We start from the raw sequence: 14,822 nt of genomic DNA on the forward strand, positions 1-14,822 counted from the left end.
GGTCCTGAGGTCTCACAGTGGAGGAGCCTGCCCCTGTCAGGGTGGGGGTCAGGAGAGACCCCCCACAGCAGATCTGGGGATGGATCTGGGCTTGCTGGGCAGGCAGACAGCCTCATCCCTGTTGTCTGTGTTCCCAAGAGGCCCTGGTGACATCAGCAGTCTGCCAAGCTCTGGTTTCAGGGAAGCTGGGTTCTGAGGCCCCACACGGCGCTCAAGCACCGAGGCATCTAGGGCAGGTCACTGCACCTCTCTGCGCCTCCTCCTCCCCACTGAGGAGCCAGATTGAGGAAGGCAGCCCTCTGTTCTCACACCCGGGATCTCCACTTCCCTTCTCTGGCAACGGGGTAAGAGGGAGAGAGGAGGAGAGGGGAGGGAGGGAGGGAGGGAGGAGAGACTGAGAGACGCTAACCCGTCAGCAAACCACGGGGCCATTATTTCTCTGAGAAGTCCAACAGGGGTAGTTCCAAAGGCCAGGAGCCCCTCCCTGCAGTTTGCTGCCCTGTCCCACTGCTCTGTGTTCCGCCCCCGCCAGGAGAGTACATTAAGCCTTATGCGCCTGCCTTGAGACAGAAACCTGAGCTCCCCGTTTTGAACTTGGCCCACCCCCATCCCAGAGAAGCCCCTCGACCTGTCCAACACTCCTTGTGAGCCCTAGCTCTCTGCCTGGCCTCCCCAGGCTTGCAGGAGACCGGAACTTTCCCTGAAATCACGGCCCTTGCCCTCAGAGAGTTTGCAACCGCAGATGAATTTCTGCCAACACAGAGCAGGAGCCCAGTGCAGGCTTGAGCACTTTCCATAGATTGTGTAAACCAGCACGGCTAGAACTTCCTGAGACGGTGGAAATGTTGTCTGGCTGTGCTGGCCGCATGGAAGCATTTGAAACATGGCTGGTGCCACCGAGGAGCTGCATTTTTAAGACCTTATTTAACTTTGATGAATTTAAACAGCCACAGGTGACTAGCTGCTGCCACACTGAACAGCCTGGCCCAAAACCTCACCACAGCCCCTCCAGGTGAGTGTCCTCGTTGTTCACATTTTACAGGAAGAAACTGAGGTTGGAAGAGACGCCAGGCTAGGTCACCCAGGCCCATATCTGCCTGCAGAGTCCTTTCCCTTCCCTACCAGGCTTGCAAGTCCGTGTAGCCACAGAGATAAGATGCGAGTTTAGGAAAGAGAACTGGATACAGATGGAGGGTGAGCTACCACAGCCCAGGAATGAGCCTGAGAACAATTCCAGGGATGGACCCCAGCCACAGGGCAGGGGTGTGGGGGGCTGGGGGGACATCTCGAAGTCAGAAGGGGTGTGTGTCTGTGTGTGTGCGCGTGCGTGTATGTGTGTGTGTGAGGGCAGAGGTGACATTCCTGCATTCCTTCAAGTCACTTCTCCTTCCCCGACCCCTTTGAAGCCTGCCCCCCCCTCACTTCCCTCTCTCAGTTCATCCTCATGAGGAGCCTTGAGGTCAGCAGCTCTGTTTTACAGATGAGGAAACAGAGACAGCTCCCGGCAGCACTGGGATTCAAACCCAGGTTCAGCGCGGCCATGTGGAAGCGGCCCTGCGAGGAGGATATGCCCAGCTGTCCCAGGGCACAGGACTGGAGCAGACACGCTCATCTGCCCTTCCTAGGATTTGGAGGTCAGTTCCACATGCCTAATGAGGCGGAGCAATGGCCGCATCTCCCCCAGAACACCCCTTCCTTGGAAACGTGCATGACATATTTCCCCCAGATTCTCTGGCCTCAGAAAGGTGCTGTGTTTACGTCTTCAGAAACTTTCTGGACAGGTTGGACACACTCCACCTTCATAAAGTTTTCAGCTTGGGAGGAGAATTGAAACCCAAAACTATCTCAAAGACGTCTGCCCAGCAGGGCAGCCTTTGAGCTGGGACTTTAGGGCTAATTTTTGGCCATGCAGAGAGGGCAGAGAGCAACCCTGGCAGGGGGCAGGCTGAGCAAAGGGCAGGAGGCAGGGAGTCATGGAACAGCGGTGCAGTTTAGCCAGGCTGCAGGATGCACGGAACAGAGAGTCAGGACAGAGTGGCTGGAAGGTGCCTGGACAGGTGCATTGCTGCCAGCCCTGCAGCGGCTGAGAGCAGCCCTCCTCACCAGCAGCTGAACAGGGTCGGGGGAGACGGGCATCGCCCTGGCTGGCCAGTGAGAGCGCACATCTCTATGGCCGTAGTGATTTGTTCAGGTCTGAGCGTGTGACCCCAACCCAGCCAATAGCCAAGAGCCTTCCCCAGGATTCTAGCTGAAACCATCAGGAAAGTGGCCCTCTTTGCTTCTGAGACTGTGGGCGCCAAACATCAGACAAGCCGGAGCTGCCAGGAGCCCTCCTGTCACCCCACAGAGACAGTTCTTAACACCTCCCGGTCAGACCCAGCCCAGAAGAAGCCGGAGCGATTGAGGCAGGCGGGCATCATCTTAGCTTTCTTGAGGGGCATCCCTTGTGGCCTCAAGCAAGGTTTTCTTTTGACAGAAACCAAGTCTTTCTTCCCCTTTTCTCTTTTCTTTTATTCTTCCCCTCTCTTTCTTTCCACATCTCTTTTTCTCTTTGTTCCTCCCTCTTTCTCCTTGATTTCTTTTTTATATTTTTAATTTAGTAACTATCTTTTACAGCAATCCTTTAAAAACACAGGCGCACATTCTACATTATCTAGCCAGTACTTTACAAAAACATCAAGGCCATGAAGAAACACGAGAAAGAGTATGTACGAAGACAGGACAACTCAGCGCAAACATGGTGTCCCATGACACCCGCTGCCTGGGTCTGCGGCGATGCACAGAAAGCGCCGGACCAGGGCCATGCACAGGGGGCCCTCGGAGGCGCAGGACTTGGTGCTGGTGGAGGAATGCCCGGAGGGCGGGCTTCGGCTCTGGAGGGGCCCCAGGCCAAGGCCGGCAGAGCAGAGCGTCAGGACCTACCAGTCTATCCAGAGACCGGGACACACCTCCGCCCTCTCCTTCCGGCTTACCCACCTCTGCTCGTCCAGGCAACGTCCTCTTCTGAGCCCCTCCTTATGAGGCTGGGACTGGAGCTGAAACTGGTTTGTGCTGGGGGCCTCAGGCTGTGAGGAGGTGGACAGAGACACAGCAGGTAAAAGGCCAGGACACAGGAGTCCCAAAAGAGGACAGGAGGCCAGTGACTCCAAGGGTGGAGTAAACGCAAAGGCCAGAAAAAGACCCCAAAAAATTTCCCGCAACCTTCTCCCTTCTTCTGCCTCTTTCTCACCTTCTTTGTTTCCTTCCCCCTCCTCTCCTCTCTGCCTCCCTTTCTTCTTTCCTTCTGTCCACTTCCTTCTTTAATCCAAAAAAAACACAAGCTGAGGACATAATGCACATGTTGGTGTTACTTTTTATACATGTGCTTATCTGAGAGGCACTGAGCAGAAAGACGAGGATAAAACTACATCTGTGTTCTCTTCACCTGAGCGCCTGGGTGCCAGCCACCCACACATCCAGAGAAGGGCAGGAGGGACAAGTTGGCCGGCCGGGACCTGCTGGCAGCCCGGGGCCTCTCCCCATCGCTGGTCTCATCGCTTTCTTAGGGTCGCCATTGGATGCACGAGGACACTGAGCTCCAGAGTAGGGGAGGGACTGCCCTCTTCAGGCTCCTGTGTTGGCATTGCTCCCCTGCTCCTGCATGGCAGCCCCATCCATCATTCAGGATCCCCTGGACAAATTGCGCATGCTCACCTCTGAGCTTCCGTGTGTGCTGTTCCCTCTGCCTGCACCTCCCTGTCCACCCTTCAGGCTCCTTCCAGCAGTCCCCCTGGCTGAGTGCTAACAGGCTTTTAGCATCCCAGGGGCACCTGTCCTGGAAGCCTTTTTTGATGCCACAGGAATCCTAGCACCTGCCCCCTGGATGGTGACAGTGTTGGCTCTGCCACCCTGTGGCCCGGCAGCATCTTGAGGGAGGTCTGGGACTGGCCTTCCTTACCTGTGTCTCCTACCCCTGAAAGGTTCTGACCACAGAGCATAATGCCTGGCAATGTTTGTTGAGCAAAGGATGGAAGACAGGTCACCCCTGGTGGAAGGCACCCGTAAGCCCCTGACGGCAGAGGGACCCCAAGGATGTCTGAGTCAGCCATGTCCAGGTTCCAGGCCTGACACCACCCCTTACCAGCTGTAAGACTCTGGGCAAAACCTCCAGACCCTGCCCATCCCACATCTGTGAAGCGAGGTGTGAAGCACCTGCCTCACAGGGTGACTGTGAGGACGGGCAGGTCCGGGAGGTCACCTCCTCTGGGCAGAGCCACAGCACGAGTACGTGCGATGCCCACAGAGACATGACCACGGTGGCCCGTCCCAAGCACATCCTAAGTTGGTGAAATGAGGTCACAAGGGCGCCTTCCACCTGGATTGGTGTGAGGGTTAAATGAGATAATCCACCTAGGACAGGGGTTCAAATGGGAGCTGTCTGCTGGGATGTGATCCCAGGAGTTGCCTTTAGGGGCGCAGGGAAACACGACAGGGGAAGGGGAGGAGCCCACAGCCGTGGGCACCCCACACAGCCCTCTGCTGTTGGTCCTGGACCAATCACTGTCCCTCTCTGAACCTGAGTTTCCTCTTCTATAAAACAGGGATGCCAGCCTCAGCCTCGCCGAGATAAAGAGTGGGACCAAGAGGGGTCCATCTGGCTCCCAGCCCTGATCCAAGCTCTGGGAAACGCAGCATGCCCCAGCGAGGGCCCTCTGTGGGTGCAGAAGCCACACGAGGCAGGCATGGGGCCCGAGCCGTTACCACAGGGGCCCTGGAGAAACCACATCACGGCCACCACAGCCTCCAGCACCCCACGGTGATTTCCGCTGCTGCCTCTCCCAGGGCAGCGTCTCCTACAGCTGGCCGTCCCCCTGCCAGCACCCGCCCCGGGCAGCTCGCATGGCTGCCGCAGGGAGGCTGGCCGCTGTTCCTGGAGGGTGTGCATCAGTGGGTCTGCTTCATTAAGAAGCCCAGGAGACTCCTGTGGTCGAGCACACGGCCCTGCATTCCACCCCTGTGACCTCGGCAGGTCACCTCCCTGCCCCGCCCCTCCCTGGCCTCTTGACTGATTGGAACTACTGATCCATGGTCCAGCAGCAGGGCCTTCCTGCAGCCTCCTGACTCCTAGCCTCTGCACTTGCTGTTCCCTCCATCTGGAACTCCTTTCCACCCCTTCCTCATTGCTTGAGTGGCCGCTGCTCAGGCTTCGGCAGTTGTGGCAATGCCCTCTCCTCCGTGACTGCCTCCCTCAGACTAGCACAGGGGCCCCTTCACCTCCCGTCCCCTACTCTTCCCCAGTGTCTCTGGGCCCAGGTTGTGAGGTGACACTTACTCCTTTGCCAGCTCCTCCGACTCCAGCACTGAGCCCATGAGTACACGAACTGATCTTGCCTCCCGCCAAACCCCAGGACCTATACAGGAACTGGCACACAGCAGGTGCTCAGTAAACACTGCTGAATAAATGAACTGTTGTCCCAAACACTTGTCCTTGGTCAGTGCCTTGCTCTTCCAGGCCAGACTTCAATGTCACCTTCTCCAGGAAGCCTTCCCTGGTTGCTTCCCTGATTCTTCTTCTGGGTTTCCAGACTCTCCCGAGCCTTTTCCCGAATCACAGCTGCCTTGCCTGGCAGCTGTAGCCTCCCAGTTACATGGGCCCCAGACCCGCCACCCCCCAACCCCCCTCTACAGCCAGGAGGAAAGCTGGAGGGAGAGGAGGGAGGAGGCTCGGATGGCACACAGGGAGCCTTGAAGTCCCGCTGACACTGCCCTGGGTGGAGACCGGAGCAAGGCCCGCGGCCGGAAGGAGGTGGGGGAGGGGTGGTGAGGGGGAGGGGCGGCGAGGGAGGTGGCGGGGACGGGCCTGCGGCGGCTGCGTACGGGTGGCCGGTATTTCCTGAGGCCAACCGGAAATGCCTGGGCCGACCTGGGACGCCTAGAGGAGGTGGCAGGGAGGTCCACACCCTCCCTCCACGCCCGCCTGGCTTAGGTCACTTCTGCTCACTTCTGAGCAGCCACAGGGTTGCTGTTCAGTCCCCAGTCACAGAAGAAGAAACTGAGGCACAGAGGGCCAGTGGGTCACACTGCCTCCAGGGCCAGGCTGCTCCCTCCAGGTCTCCCCCCATCAGGACTGTGTCACCCACCAGCTCCTCCATCCCAGCAAGTGGCCGTCCCTCCTGGCAGAGTGGGGTGGAACGGGGACATGGGGACAAGGAGAGGTGGTTGCCTGGCTGACCCCTGACTTGTTGGGCAGCAGACACCCCACTCCATGCTCCACATCTCAAACCCCCAGCCCAAGGGCCATGACCACAGAAAGGCAGATCCCAGACAATCCACTCCATTTTACCAGGAGGTTGACACCCCAAGAGGGGCAGGAACACTCAGCTATTCACACACCCACTCCATGGACGGAGGAGTCCGAGTCCTTCCTGGGCTGGACAACTTCCGCCTGAGTCCAAATCTGGCTGCACTGCCTGTAGTGGTAGGGCCTTCGGACAAGTTGCTTTGCTTCTCTGGGCCGCAGTTCCCTCCTCCATGATGGGGATGAATCCCGGCCTGGCTCAGAAGATTGGTGAGAAATAAGCTGATCTGTGTAAATCACTGTGCCTCGCAGAGTATGTGCCCAATAAATGCAGGTTATCATAACAGAAACACGTTCAGCCAACCCCCACCTCCAAAGGAGAAGTCTCTCCCCTTGACCTTTATCCTCCGCAGACTCCTGCCCAACCTCTTCTTTTCCCACCTCTCCTGAATGCTATCAAATACGCATCTTCTGTAAAGTTAAGAATGTGTTTGATGACAAAAAATAGAAAGTAGATCACAGTGGCCTAGACAAATAGGAGTCTGTTTTCTCCCATCCCAGTGAGCTCGGAGCTCAGCTATGCCTGACACGGCTTTACCAGGCCGGTGATGTCAGGGCTCATATCTCTTCAATTTCTTGGCTTTTCCCTCTTGTTTGCAATATGGCTGCTGCTGCACCTGGCATTGCACCTGCACTTACATTTAAGACAGGAAGGAAGAGGAATAGTTAAGTTTAGGGTTAATTAAATGCATTTGTTCCTTTTACCATTAAGAGAAATAATTTCCCAGAACCCCCAGCCCCCACAGGCTCCTTAGATCTAATTGGCCAGAACTGTCACAGGAGCAGCCTTGACTGCAAAGGAGCCGAGGAAAGCGACTCTGTTATCCTGTGCAGCCTCCTAAGTGGAATGCATCGGGGGAGGGGCTGGGGATGGCAACAGGCTAGCCAGCGAGGGTGCTTGACACACCTTCCCCTCCACCTCCCTCTATCCCCACCGCTCCTTAGGCTGTGCTCTGCATGCTCCTCTTCCTCATCCAAAGGCCACCCTGTTTCCATTTGCCTATGGAAGTCAGAGGCTCCAACAGCTCTGGTCCTGCACCTCTGCAGGGCAGCAATCTGCTGATACTGAGCAGGGCTGCCCCTTTAGGTAGAACATGGCTCTGTTCCCCCCAGTCTCCACCACTCCCTAGAGTCTCACAGTTGACTAGCTCACCTATTCATATGTCTTGCCCAGGCCTTGTTAGTGTTGGAATTCCCACCACTGAATTAATGTATTTATTTCCCCTCCCTGACCTTAGCTTAGGGAGATAACACACAAAAATGTCCCTTTTAGGTATTTCATAGGTGTGCAGCAAAAAGTTTGCTTTTTGTTTTCACGCACCTGGACCCTCTCCTTAGGGATAAGTAAGTAATCGATACCTTGTTTAAAACTTCAGAGATACTTTATGCACACACAGGCACACCTACCTGTGGTTTCTGTCCTCACACCCCTTTTCTGACGCTACTGTGAGGATATCCAACCGTGCTCTGCACTTGCGTTTGTCTCTTTGTTTTCCATTTGCAATATCTAATGATAAATATCACTGAGAGACCGCTTCCCACCCAGACACAGACACCCTCTTCATTCCCGTTTCTGGCTGCAGGGCAAGTCCCCTCCCACCTCGCTCTCTGAGCCTCTGTTTCCCCCTTCATACAGAGGGACTGATAACAATTCCAACCCCAGGGGACCTGTGCGGGAATTCAGAAGCCTTGGTCTATGATGTCTCTGAGTCTGGGAGCCCGGGTTTATTGCCCAGTCTGCTGCATGTGAGGCAAGTTTCCAGAACCAGGAGAGACAGAGGCACCTGAGCGGAGCCCATGGAAAAACGGCAGTCAAGCGCTTCCTGTGTATTGTTTCATCCAATCCTCACAGCAGTCTTCTCAAGCATGTGCTTTGATAATCCCCATTCTGCAGAAGGGGAAACCGAGGCACAGAGCAGTGAGGGGACTTGTCTGGAATCACACAGCAGGGCGTGGTGCAGCTGGGATTTGAACCCATAGCTGCCCCTCCAGTACCAGCGCCCAGGCAGCCGGACAGCATCCCCTGACCCAGGGCTGACTGCCCACATCCAGCTGAGTAGTCCCCGGGCTGAAGGGGGCCCCTCTCTGGCTCTCCACCTGGGGGAGATGTCTGGAGCCACATTTGTCTCTGTGTTCAGAGAAGGGCCAAGGTTTGGGGTCTTTTAACCCATGGTATGGGGCTGGGGCACACAAATAACCTTAGGAACCCAGAGGCTCTAAGCCAGACTGCTCCATCCCAGCCGTGTGGCTTTGGACACGTCACCTCCGTCTCTAAGTCTCGGTTTCTTTGTCTGTAAAAGGGGATCAATAATTGGTCCTCATGGTATCGTTGGGGGACTAACTCATCTAATAAATACATACCTCACTTAGGAAAGTTCCTCAAATATAGAAACACCAAAAAAGTTGTTGTTGTTATTATTATTACTACTACTATTACTATTATTATTATTACTATTATTAAAAACATTGTCCCTGGAAGCTCTTGCAGCAGAAAGCCGGCGGGGAACCCAGCGAGCCAATTCTTCCTGCTGGCCTGGACCCACGACCTGGGAGGGGCCTCAGATCTTCCCCTGAAACCCCATTCTACAGGTGAGGAGACTGAGGCTTGGGGAGAGGCTGGCCTCTCAGAAGCAGCCCAGGCACCACCCCCGCCAGGCCAGCAGCCCCTCCTGCCTGGCCCCCTGCTCCCCGCCCCCTCATGTGTCTCTCCAGGCTCCCCAGACAAGGCCACCTCAGCTTCCCAGCAGTGAGCACAGACCTTCCAGCGGGCAGGCGACCCCTGACCTCTGACCTACACCCCCGGCTGTGACAGCAGTGGCTCTGCCATCACCACCCCTCCATGGGAAAGAGGGGCGAGAGCTCTGTGAGGCCCCTGGGGACACTCCGGCGCAGGAGATGGACGCTGTGGTCCAGACACTCTGCTCAGGTGGCCTCAGAGCCGGGTGCGGGGGAGCTGCGGTATGGGGGGCGGGGGCAGGGTGCTGGCTGGGGAGTGCCGGCCTGGGAGCACCCACATCCCCAGAACTCAGGGAAGGCTGCGGGGGGCCTCCCCCCACCACCCCGTGCCTCCACGTCCTGGAGGCCAGAGCACGCATCAGCTCCGGGGCCTCCCCTGCGATCTGACCCTAACCCTGCCCTCGGCCGAGCGGTGCCCCTTTCCCAGTCCTGGGGACCCGCCCGGGCCTTTGCTGACCCTCCGCCCGGACCTTCCCCAGCCCCGCCTCCCACTCATTTTTCGGGACACACTGAAAAATCACCTCCTGGGAAGCCTGCCTTCACCCTGTTTCTCTCCCCGGGTTGGTAAAGGTCTTCCTGCTCCGGGAATCCCGCTCCAGCTCGGGTCTCCCCAGCCCACTGGGTGCGGACCTTCCGCCCCTTTTCCGCGGGTCAGCCCGCCCGCCCTGGGCGCCCACGCGCAACAGCAGCGCCCTCTGCCGGCGACTCCCAGATCGCAGCGCCCTCCGCCCGCCTGGGACGAGTCGGGCCCCAGACCACCGAACGAGGCCGGAAACCCCACAAGAGCGTCAGAGAGGCTCGGCTTCGGGCCACAGATCTTACCCAAGTCCTTGTCCTGCCTCCTCTTCTCCATGTAATCTCTGCAGATCGCCTTCCCTCTCTGAGCCTCAGTTTCCCTATCTGCAAAACGCACTCCCCAACTACTGTATTTCCAGAGCATTTCCTGGTGCTGGGTACGGAGATGGGCGCTGGGAATACAGCAGAGCCAAGATGAGCAAAGTCACTGCCTCAGGACGCAAAGCACAACGCCAGCCAAGCCCTGCAGGTGCGCCGGAGAGAAGGAGGAGGGGGGAACCAGGTGCAGCCCAGGTGATGCTTTGGGTGGGATGCTGCGTCGGGAGGAGGGGAGGGGAGGACGTCGGTGTCCGCGCAGCTGGCTGTCCTGGGATGGCCCGTGTGTGCGACAGGCACCCGCCACTCCCTCCAGAGTCTCCTCCCAGTTCTCGCAGGCCCTTGGCTGATTCCTCCTCCTCCCTCTGACCCGTTCATGTCCCCGCGCCCTGGGCCTTCTGTCTGTCTACACTAACTTCCGGGGTGACCTCCATCCAGAGACTCCAAACACCAGCTGTGCCCTGACGATTCCTAAGGTATCATCCTCAGACCCGCCGGCCCCCTACTCCCGTCAACCCCAGGCTCCTCCCACATCCCCACATCTGGAAACATCCCCCCGCATCTCTCCTCCGGACCATTGCACCCCCGGTCTTCTCCATCTCTGCCCCTTGCTCGGGGCAAGAATCTCTCGCCCTCTCATATCCGGCATCTGGTCCCCCGGCAACCCCCTTGGCTCCCACCCGGAATCTGACCCACGGCCCCACCCTGCTCCAGGCTCCCCACACCGCTCCCCTGGACTAGTGTGGGGCCTTCCTCGCCTGCTCCTCTCCTCCTCCTGTGTCCCCAGTCTGGACCCCAGGTGGCACCTGTCCGTCTCTCGGGGCCCTCTCTGGGCTCCCACCTCGCCCGGAGCCTTGCCGTGGCCTGCAAACCACCCGCATGGCAGGGCCAGGTTGTGGGGTCCTGAAGCTTCCTAATGTAGCAGGCCCTCTTTGGGAAAAAGAATGCAAGTTTACAAACACAAAATGAGGAAGCGTGGGAGGACGGGGGAGTCCGAAGGGCAGACAGTGGCCTCAACCAGTCACGATGAAAGCAGCTCACTTGCCTGCTGGGCCGCTGGGGACCAGCTTGGCGGCGCCCTGGGAAGCCGAGCGCCTGGGCTCGCTCGGAGCGGCGGTGCCGCAGGTGTGTGTTCTAGAAGGCTCACGGCACTATTTGTAATGGCCCCGCACTGGGGACAAGCTAACGCTCATCAGCAGGGGATGGGAGGAGAGTGGCGGGCTCTTCACGTCACAGACAAGGATGCTCCAGGGTGACACCCGCGACGTGGTCAAGTGCGCATGCGCTTCCTCGTGTGTGCCGTGCAAAACCAGACGCGGGAATCCATGCTGCAAGGAGTCAGGAGGGGTGGTCGCCCCGCTGGCCCGGCGGGAGCGTGAGAGGGGCTGGCAGCTGGCCCTCCGGGGAGACGTAGGCTTGTGATGGTGCCCCTCCCCGTAGAAAAGTCTCCTGGGAGGATAAAACGAATTAAATACAGGGAATGAACTGACATAATGAAAGGAAACGCGTCACATCTCCTGTCTGCATTTCTCGAAGAATGTTTAAACTGGCTTTTTAGTGGTTTGCTGTAAACCACACAGAGTTCTTGCACATTTTACACAATCTGTGACCATGTGAACTCATTGCAAGGCCCCTGCCAGTGCCCGGACCCCTGGGCAGGTGAGGGGCCTTACTAAGCTTAAGCCTTAGTAGCTTCTCAGTGAATTTGGCCCTGACGCCTCCCTGTCACCTCTTCGTGTCATCTCCCACCCCTTGCCCCAGCTCCAGCCACATTGGCTTCTTCACTGATCCTCAATTCCCAGGCACACTCCCACCTCAGGGCCTTTGCACCTGCTGTTCCCTTTGCCTGGAACGCTCTTCCCCCAGCTCTTTCTGTGCACCATCACTTAGCTTCAACTCCCCCAACACTTTTTTTTATACTTGTTCATCTACTGGCCTTCGAGCATTTTAAAAAAAATAAAGTAGATTGAATAAAATAGAAAATATCAGAAAAATAAGTAATATTTTGTGAAATTTTTTTTCTCCATTTTTATGTGTCTCTTGGGTTAAAATGTTGAACTGTGTTTGAAAAACGCTTTTCTGATGCTTGGTTAATCTCTCTTGAACGAACAGCAGACTGGGCACCAATTTTGATATTTCAGTATCCAACAGCATTTCTTGTTTTTATTGTAGTTTCATTGTTATTATGTATAAAATGACACAAATCTTCTACATGAGGAGCGAGATGCAAGTTCCCCCTTCAAACACATTTATTGACATTTTAAAAGACGCCCCTCTCCCCGCGCCAAAGTCACCCGTTCATGGGACAATTTTACATTTTATTAACTAGTAACAGTTCGAGGGGGTGGGGTGAAAATCCGCAAGTGGCGGGAGAATGACGTGGGGGAAAGGTTGAGGCGCTGGCCTGGCTCAGACCTCTGTCCTGACCGCCCTGCCCCTCGCTCCCACCCACGCGCGGGGGTGGCTCGGCCCTGGCGGGACCCAGACTCTGCCTCACTCGCGGAGCGTAAGGCGGCCTGCAGTTCCGAGAGACGCCGCGAGGGGGCAGCGAGGGGCCGCCAGGAACGCGGGCAGGGAGACGGTGGCACCCCGGGTCCCGGGTTCGATCCTCGCTTCCTCCACCCTGCAGGCTGACCTTTAATCCTTCCCCCGGTAAAACGGGTTCCAGGAAAGCTTAAATAACGCGAATATAAATACAGTTTATGAACCCGTTTACCCCCAACTTCATCGCAGGTCGGAACTGTGCACCTCCCACAAGGGCTGTGGGCCAGTTAATGAGCCAGAAGAATTTAAGGAATTTTTATTTAGCCGGTGCGTGATGCGGACAGCTTGTGAGCAGCGGAAAGATGCGATTAAACAATGAGGGGGAAAAGCAAGAAAGGAATAAAAGGAATAAAAGGAAGGAAGGAAGGAAGAAAAACGCACTTTAAAAAGCTACCTAAAATCCTCTTTCTCGTCAATAAGCATAGCGGATACTGGTATAAAGTTTGCAGCCTTTCTTTTTTAACTGCGAAAACAGGTATACAAATATAAATATATAAGTATTTGCCCACAAACTTGGGGGAGCAAGAATGTCCACATTACTTCATGAAAATTTTTCTTCACTTTCAACAATGGCTTGTTTTTATAAAGGTAACACAATGCTCAACAGAAAAAAAAAAAATCCAGGCAGTTTAGAAAACTCAAAGGAAATAAGCAGCAAGGCGTGGTCGCAAGGCGGGTGGTACCTCCTGGGAATTCCCTGTGGAGCTTCCCCTGCCCGGTCCCCCTCATTTCTGCAGGAGGAAGGACTGCGTTGAAGACACGGCTGTTAAGACCGGGGTCAGGACCCGTGCGGTTTGCTTCTGTGCACACATAGTGACTCGTGTGTGGGCGTGCAGTTTTAAACCGATTAGTAGGCTCTGAGGGGGCTGTTCTAAGTTCAGAGAAAAACTGAACAGGAAGTGCAGAGAATTCTCATACACACACACACGTTTTCCTATTATTAAAACTTTGCAGTACAGTCTGATACATTCGTTACAATGGATGAGCCGATACTGATACATAATTATCAAAGAAAGTTCGTATTTGTTACTAGGGTCACTTTTCGTGTGGTACCTTCTGTGCATTTTGACAATGCACAGAATGACATGCCTTCACCGTTGTGGGCTCACACAGAAGTCTCACCACCCTAGAAAGCACCCCGTGTTCCGTCTGCCCATCCCCCACTCCGGAACCCCTTCCAACCACTGCTTTTTCTGTCTCCTTTCCCAGAATGTCGTATCATTGGAATCATACAATCATCTAGATTTGCTCCCATATCAGCCTATGTTGTTTTTAAACTGAAAGAAATGAATGAAATGCTCTTTAAAATATTATTTATTGGAATCTGGAATATGAAGAAGAGCGAAACAATAAATCCTGAGTTTGAGAAAAAATTTTTTAAGCACAAGAAATGTGAGTTCCGAATGGAAATAGAACAGAAGAAGAAGAAGGGAGAGAGAAAAAAAGTCACCTCTTTGGAAAGAAGCCCTGTATGGTTAAGACAGAGTTTATGAAAGTCATCACCTAGTCGCAGTCTCTCGTTTTTAGCCACGTAATTCAAAGTTATACGCGAACGGCTCTCCAAAGCGAAAGGTACGGTGACTGGGTCTCTGTAAACCCCGAGCCCTTGCAGCTTCTGTCGCTGTAACTCTGCTAACGGTCACAACACGTCCGCGTCCCGGCCCGCGGCCGCGAGCCTCCCAGTTTTGTTTCCAGTTCTGTGTCCAAAGGATTCAGTGCCCGCCCGCAGCCCTTGCCTCACGGCGCCTCTGCTCCGAGTACTTGACTGTAATTCCTCTGCGGGCCGGCCAGGCTCTATCACTGAGTCGTGCTTTTCAGGATGGCACGAACGGTGCAGCACCTGCTAAGAGGGCCGGTCCGCGCCTCGCGGGGGACCGGACGCCACGGCCCCCGCAGGAGCAGCCTGGCTGGCTGTGCCGGGGCTGGGGGAGCCTGCGCGGCGCCCTGGAGGGGGCTCCCACCTCGCTGGGGAGACGTGGTCGACCACCGGACAGCACAGGCGTCGGCTTCAGCCGGACCGAGCTGCTCGCCTAACACGAGGGCGCCCTTTGCGGTTAAGGCTCCTCTTTTACTGCCGCGATGGGTGCTCACGGCCTGGTCTCCGCACCTGGCGGGTGCGCAGCACCGCGCGTCAGCGGGGCAGTCGCCCTGCGGCCGCTGCACCCTCCCGCCTACTCTTATGACTGGAAGTCGGCACCTTTTGACCTCCTGCCGTTTTGCCCACCCAGCCCCCTCCCCTGGCAAGCCCCCTCCCCCGGCAAGCCCCCATCTACTCCGGGTGCTCACGGGCTTGGGGCTCTTCTGTGGTGGTGGC

The 14,822-nt window shown here is 56.2% G+C and overlaps 1 long non-coding RNA gene across 1 annotated transcript; it reads left to right on the plus strand.

The window, feature by feature from the left end:
* Positions 1-67: 67 nt before the first annotated feature.
* Positions 68-5,448, plus strand: LOC140686295 (uncharacterized). Its single transcript, XR_012060014.1, has 4 exons — positions 68-344; positions 948-1,012; positions 1,481-1,634; positions 4,581-5,448. It is a non-coding gene; the product is annotated as an uncharacterized lncRNA (long non-coding RNA).
* The last annotated feature ends 9,374 nt before the right edge of the window (positions 5,449-14,822 follow it).

This window comes from Vicugna pacos, chromosome 16, assembly GCF_048564905.1.
Source record: "Vicugna pacos chromosome 16, VicPac4, whole genome shotgun sequence".
NCBI classification, from domain to species: domain Eukaryota; kingdom Metazoa; phylum Chordata; class Mammalia; order Artiodactyla; family Camelidae; genus Vicugna; species Vicugna pacos.